Raw genomic sequence first — 7509 nt, forward strand, 5'->3', positions numbered from 1 at the left:
ACCCACAATTCTATTCCTAGACCCAGTGGCTTGAAAATCACACCAGGTGCGTGTGTGTTCGTGCCCGAAATCATGAGAGGAGAATGGAGGAAAAGGGACTGTGGTATGGCCATCCCCCCCTGGAGGGGGTGATTTCTCACTTCACCTCTCTGTGAGAGAGTGCATGTACCCTGTGGCAAAAACCAAACCAAACCAAGTGTGTGCGCCTGCATGCTCCAATCCCTACAGGATGGGGAAATGAACGAGAAGGGATTGCAGCATGACTACACCTCTTTAGGGATGCTTGCTCCCTTCCTCTCTGTCTCTCTCTGGCAAGTGTGTGCACCCTCTGGCAATTAAAAAAAAAAGAAAAGCTTTCTGACATAAATGTGGTATAATGTTAGCATTTGCCATTTCTGGTTGTGACTACAAGGCATTTGTTATATTACTCCTTGTGTTTTTTGGTGTGTTTAAAATATTTCAAAGTTGAAAAAAAGGAAAGAAAATTCCGGTGGCATTATGCACACATTGACGTGAGTCATGATGGCTATGGTTCTGTGATTTTCCATTTCCATCCTTTCCCTGAAAGAAACTCCCGGGAAGTTTCTTTACATTTAGGGCATAACCTGCCTTGTATTTCCAATGAAATGTTCATAAATGTGTGTTTTTGTTTGTTTGTTTGTTTTTGCAGAAATATGCATCTGAGGGGGCATTTTCCCAGCCAGTGATCTTATGCCCTTCTGATCCCATGACTCAGAGTAGTTGTACTCAGAGTAATAGTCTTTGACATGGCCCAGCCTGGTGGTGCAGTCTATAGTGGGCTAGACTGCAGTACTGGAGGCCACATGGCGGCCATGGTTTGGATCCCTGAGTCAGCCTGAAAACACTCCAAGTATGTACATGGATGCACAAGATCCTGGAGAGTTGGAGGGGTGGGGTGGGGAGGAATTGCAGTGTGTTGAGGGGGCTCTCTCTTGGAAAAAAAAAAATAAAGAAAAAGTAGTTGACACCATTCTCTCATCTAAGTACATGGAGAAACAAAAACAGGAAATGGAGGCCTTATCCAACCTGTTTGGCAGGGGCTATAGTTCTCACCTCTGTCCACACGGCCTTCTGCCTCTGCCAGATGGAAGTTCTCATAGGGTCTATACTATGTTCCTTCTTTTTTTCTTTACTTTTCTCAAAGTTTCTTCACTAAACTCTTGGCTACCCCAACACCTCCTACCCCCTAAATTCCTTTCTTTCTCATGATTCCACCAAACCTACTCACTGGAACAATGTTCACCAGGATAACCTTATTAAAGTCTCTCCCTTTTTTTTTTTTTTAAAGCTTATTAAAACACAGATTTCTGGGTTCTACTTTCAGAGTTTCTAATACAGTAAGTTTAGATGAGGCCCAGTGGTGTGCTGGAAATGTTCAACAATGGGCTTTCTGAAAGAAAAATCAGCACTGATCTGTGATGTTTGCCCATTTCCATAGTGTAAATACTCCCACCACAGTTGATTTAAAGTCCCCAACACGACTATCATTAAGTGGAAAATGGGGAGGAGGTGGACCTAATTGGTTCTCCCAAGGTAAATGCAGATCACCTCCAGCTTACCCTTGGTACTGGGCACTGAGAATTTGCTTGTCTCATGGGATCCCAGGTAATGCTGACCCATTGGTCTACAAGTGGTTCATACATCAAGAACCACTGTTCTACAAGGCCGAGCAGAGGAGTGTGGGAAGGGAATTCTGGGTTTTGTGAATGACCCTTCAACTTTGACCTTAAAAGCAGGCCAGAAGGAGATCTCCTGTTCTCACAGTAAAGGAAATTATATAATGGGGAGTGGCATGGGCTACACTCTAGATAAGGAAAGCCCAGGCTCCCCCTTGAGCTGGTGCTTTGACCTGAAAGTTCTGTCTCCAATCTCAAATGGCCTCTGATCACAGACCACTAACCATCCTCTCCTACAAAGCTCAGCTCCCACCTTCCCCAGCTCCAGGCCCTGCAGCTAGGGTCACAGTGAGGCAGGATGGGTACACACTAACCCCTGGGAAGTTCCGGAAGGAAAGAACCATTATCCGAGAATGTTCCTGGCAAAATGAGGTATAGATACTGGGGAAAAAGAGAGGGGAAAAAAAAAAAAGGGGAAGGAGGAATGAGAGATAAGGAGAGGACTGGGGCGGTGGCAGGGAAGTGCGAAGAGTCTGGAACAGGCACGTTGCTGGGGGATTGGCAACTGCCAGGAGACTTGGGTATACCCCAGATTAGGCAAAAATGAAAGCAGCACATGCCACCTGTCCGTTACACGGGCTCTCTGACTTTCACTTTCCTCTGCTACTTCCCATGGCCCAGCCTAGATGAGCCTCCTCTGGGAGGAACAAAGGGTGCTCTGTAGGCTCTGCCGGGATGAGAAAGATCATCTCGGGGAACAGGCAGGATTAACACATGGCAGTACTGCCGCACCCGTGATATTATCGCATCGGTAGATAGGATTATATGTTATTAGGATTAGAGGGTGTAATAACTCCAGGTTATTTGACATTTGCATTCAAATTGTACTTTGGGGAAACATATAGCTTTTCGTTGCTGGTCATTTCTGTCTCCCTCCTCCCAGAGCCTGGCATTCCATCTCAACCTGCCTCCTCCTTGGCTGCCACATCCAGAAGGTCTTTCCCAGGGCTGGGGTGGGGGCGGGGGGAGGTGCAGTCCTTGCTGCCTGTTTTAAGTGGGAGGAGGCCTGGGAGGGGGCGTGGCTAGGAGAGAAGCTCAGCTGGCAGGAATCCAGCACATTCCTTTTGTTTTACACATGCAGAAACCAAGAAACCAAGGTCCAGAGAGGGAAAGCCACTGGATAGTGCAAGGCCACTTCAGCATCATGGCCTAGCTGGCCCAGATCTCAGGTCTGTCTCCTGGGACTGGGACACCTCGTCCTGGTGCTGCCACTAGCACTTTTTGTTAAGAGGATTTTATCCTAGGGTGCATGTGCTTGCTGGAGAGAGAGACAGAGACAATAAGAGGGAAAGTGAGAAATCACCCCCCAGGTGGAGATGACCATGCTGCAATGCCTTCTCCTCCATTCTCTCCCGATCTTGGGCATTCATGCACATGCTCATGATGTGATTTTCAAGCCACTGGGTCTGGGACTTGAACCATAGTCAGCCATGTGGGAGTCCAGCAACATAACCACTGCGCCATCTGCTGGCCCCACCACTAACACTTTTAGCAGTCAGAGAGAGGGACATTGGCTGCCTAGAGAGAATTTCCATTTTGCACGCTGCTCTCCCTTTCTTCTCTTTCTTTTGCCCTTTGTGTGCCACCTTCCCCATCATGTTCCTCCTCCCCCTCAAAGGTCCAAATGTCCCCAGGTCAGGACAGCCCCTTCTGCCTTTGGCTCTGGCAGCTGTATCCCTGCCTGCTCTCCCCTCTTGCTCCCAGGGCCTTGAGGAGAGCTGAGGTGAGACAGCTTCCTTTGGCTTCTTTGGGTCTCTGGGTCCAGGCCCTTCCTGCATACTGGGCTGGCCTGCTGCTCACTGGAGGACTGACAGCTCTCCCATCCCCTCAAGCCCTGGCACACCTCTGTGGGCTCTCAGCATGCCTTCTGTCTATTTAGATGGGTAAGGATGCGGAGGAAGGGGGGCAGGCAGCCGTGGCTGATTTCAAAGAAGTCACTACCAAATGCCAAGCACATACGCACAAATGTAAAGACAGCCATGCACAGGCAGCCATGCAGAACACTCCCTAGAGCTGACATATCCTAGACTCAGAGTTGGAGGCCTTTCTTCCTATGGTAGTGATCATTCGTTGTACCAATATCGTTTCACTGATTAGGACCAATGGGCCTGTAAACTGGGCATTATTATCCCTGTTGACAGAGGAGGACTCTGAAGCACAGGGAGGGTTAAGGACTTTTCCCAGGTCACACAGCTAGTACAGGGAAGGCTTGGGATTTGAATTCAGAGCTGATTCTGAAGTTCAGGTGCTTTCCATTAACATTAGAAATGGGAACATTTTCTAGTTAATGTCCCCTCCCTCTGGTGGGAATAGGTCCCCAAGTGTGGCAGGCATCTGACTTGTAACTTGAAAGGCTTGAGAGAAGGGCTAAGGGCAGCCAAATGTCTGGGATGTGGACCCAGAAGCCCACTTCGAAAGGTGACCTGGACCCAGGAGGCCAGCCAGGGTTGCAGACAGCTTCACAGCGTGCTTCCTCCTCTACAACAAATTTTCCCTCCTGCCTCTCCTTCCTCTCATCCTCTCCTCTCCCCACCCCCTCTCAGGTTCTGTACCCCTCAGAACTGCTCCTATGGAAACACTGATTCTGTTAGGAAAGACCTACGGGATTTACAGTCCTAGAATAAGAGTCCAGCTTGTGGGGTGTGAGGTGCACTACCCGATCATGGCCACACGATGCCACCCTTGAGCCGCATACACATTCCCCACTGGCCGGCTGGTGGCAGGTGGCAGACTGAGACCTGTTTGGCAACTGGGTGGGATTGGGAGGTCAGGGTGGATCAGGGGCAGGAGCTTTGGTGGTCACAGGCATTGGTCAGCCCACGGCTGGTGTCCCTTTCCGTCCTGCTTTCTTCTTTTGAAGGCTGGCTGTTGTTGGCCTCACACACCTGCAATAATTGCTTCTAGACCAAGAAACCCAGCCCTCCTTCCTGAATCCCCACTGTCAACCCCCGTCCCCACTCAGTATTTCTGAACTCAGTGTGGGTCACACCCCAGCACGTGTTGCCTTAGAATTGCCTCCAGAAGCTTCCCCATGAAGAAATCTTCCAGTTGCCTTGTTTCTTTCTTTTTTTTGTTTTAAGAATTATTTATTATTATTAGTATTGGGTTTGTGTGTGTGTGTGTGTTTTGTTTGTTTGTTTGTTTTAATTTGACCAGGGAGTGACAAAGAGATAGAAAGTGAGAGAGCAAGCTGCCAGGTTTGGGACTTGAACCACGGTCAGTCACATGGGAGTCCAGCACCTTAACCATCACGCCACCTGCCAGTCCCAGCTGCCTTGTTTCTTGAGAACTGTGGCCCTGCAACAGGTTAAGGGTTTGGAGGCCTGACGCACAACCCCCATTCGGCTGTCTGGGCACAAACAACCCCCCAGGACAAGTGGGAGGATTCCAGGTAAGGAGAGGCCCTAGAGCCCAGTGGCTTCCTGGCCAGAGAGCAAGGAGCTCGGGACCTCTCGGGTGGGGGATGGCGAGATGGATGTCTGTGTGGCCACCCCTGACCTACCGTGCCCTCTCTGCAGCTGTGGTCACCTAGCAATAGGCATCGGCAGGAGGGATGGGAACCCCACAGCCACCTGTAATTGCAATAACTCCTCTCTGCCCCTTTACAAATCGGGGACCTTGGGTCAGCTCTGCAGCCTAGTGGTTAAGGGAGTCAGAATCCACATGGCCGACCACACAGTTCAAATCCTGACCCTGGTGGCTTGAAAAACACACCAGGCACATGTGTGTATGTGCCCCAAATCCCAATGGGTTGGAGAAATGGAGGAGAAGGGATCTCAGCATGACCACATCTTGTTGGGAGGCGATTTCTTCCTCTTCCTCTCCCTCTCTCTCTGTCTCTCTCCAGTGAGTGTGCATACCTTGGCAATTAAAGTTCTAAAAGAAAGAAAATGACCCCATTCACATGTATTTCACATCCCCCCATATTTCATAGGTCCTCCTCTCTGCTTCAGCCCAAGGTTGTTCTCACCTTTGAGAGTTTCCATGGATCCTAACCCGACCCTGGGACATGCCCCTTGCCCTCTGTGTGTGCCCTAGAAGCGGACGCCCTGGGCTCCCCCGGAGACGCCCTCTAGGGCATGCGGTCCTACCTCCTTTCTCTAGAGGTCTCTGTATTCCAGGCAAGCCATAGTATTGACTATTTAACTTAACAATCAAGGATTTTGCTGATTTTATTTGCAGGATTTGGGGGTGGGTCACAGGCTACAAGGGGTGAAGATCCAAGACAGGGCAGACACCAGGCCCTTGGCTGGTTCGGGTGGCAGTCTTGTCACACAGCTGCTGGGATCAATCAGCACGAATTATTTTGTCTTCTGTCTTGTATCCTTCCGCACAGCACTCCAAGTCCCAGGCCTTCCTCGGGTGTCCTGTCCCCAGAGGACAGGGGAGGACAGCACGTCTTGTGGACAGCCCCTCCCAGAGTGTCTGTGGTGTGGGAGAGGTCACTTCCCAAAAGGAGCTCAGAGGGCTGTTGCCTGTGGGCAGAGGAGAGAATGCCGGGAAAGACAACCAGTGTCCACCACAGTGGGCCCCCCACCTGTAATTGAACCACCTTTCTTTTCTTACCTTGTGGAGTCTCCTTCTGGGTGTCCCTTACTAATGAATGTCCCAGAGGGTGGCCTGACCCGAGGCTCAGAGAACCTGGGAGTGTGCATACCTTGGCAATTAAAGTTCTAAAAGAAAGAAAATGACCCCATTCACATGTATTTCACATCCCCCCATATTTCATAGGTCCTCCTCTCTGCTTCAGCCCAAGGTTGTTCTCACCTTTGAGAGTTTCCATGGATCCTAACCCGACCCTGGGACATGCCCCTTGCCCTCTGTGTGTGCCCTAGAAGCGGACGCCCTGGGCTCCCCCGGAGACGCCCTCTAGGGCATGCGGTCCTACCTCCTTTCTCTAGAGGTCTCTGTATTCCAGGCAAGCCATAGTATTGACTATTTAACTTAACAATCAAGGATTTTGCTGATTTTATTTGCAGGATTTGGGGGTGGGTCACAGGCTACAAGGGGTGAAGATCCAAGACAGGGCAGACACCAGGCCCTTGGCTGGTTCGGGTGGCAGTCTTGTCACACAGCTGCTGGGATCAATCAGCACGAATTATTTTGTCTTCTGTCTTGTATCCTTCCGCACAGCACTCCAAGTCCCAGGCCTTCCTCGGGTGTCCTGTCCCCAGAGGACAGGGGAGGACAGCACGTCTTGTGGACAGCCCCTCCCAGAGTGTCTGTGGTGTGGGAGAGGTCACTTCCCAAAAGGAGCTCAGAGGGCTGTTGCCTGTGGGCAGAGGAGAGAATGCCGGGAAAGACAACCAGTGTCCACCACAGTGGGCCCCCCACCTGTAATTGAACCACCTTTCTTTTCTTACCTTGTGGAGTCTCCTTCTGGGTGTCCCTTACTAATGAATGTCCCAGAGGGTGGCCTGACCCGAGGCTCAGAGAACCTGGGCACCTCACTTACGGTTACCCAGCAACTAAGGGAGAGCCGGGAGGTCCCAGTTCCACCCGTTGCTCTTGGGTTTGGTGTGTGACTCCCCCGAAGCCCTGGAAGGGGGCCTCCCCTGTGGACAAGGCCTCCTGCAGATACTTTTTGGGGTAAGGGCTTCCTGACTACTGTTGAGAGGAACAGCAAGCCCAGACCGCAAAAAGATCCAAAGGAGACAGCAGCCCTGCAGTGGGAGGGCTGGAGGGAAGGGCACCACTCCTCCAGGGCTCAGCAGATCTGGTCAGGGACAGGACACCAGGACCTGCAGAGGGGACAGGAGAGAAGGAGAGACAAAAGGTGAGAACCCCAGAAAACAGGCAGACAGCAGGGCTG

At 51.0% G+C, this 7509-nt stretch overlaps 1 non-coding gene across 1 annotated transcript; it reads right to left on the reverse strand.

Annotated features, from left to right (window-relative positions):
* Nucleotides 1-7275: 7275 nt before the first annotated feature.
* MIR129-1 (microRNA mir-129-1) lies at nt 7276-7340 on the reverse strand. Its single transcript, NR_129395.1, has one exon. It is a non-coding gene; the product is annotated as a microRNA mir-129-1 (primary transcript).
* Between the last annotated feature and the right edge of the window lie 169 nt (nt 7341-7509).

The sequence above is a fragment of the Tupaia chinensis genome, unplaced genomic scaffold, assembly GCF_000334495.1.
Source record: "Tupaia chinensis unplaced genomic scaffold, TupChi_1.0 Scaffold000192_1, whole genome shotgun sequence".
NCBI lineage: Eukaryota > Metazoa > Chordata > Mammalia > Scandentia > Tupaiidae > Tupaia > Tupaia belangeri.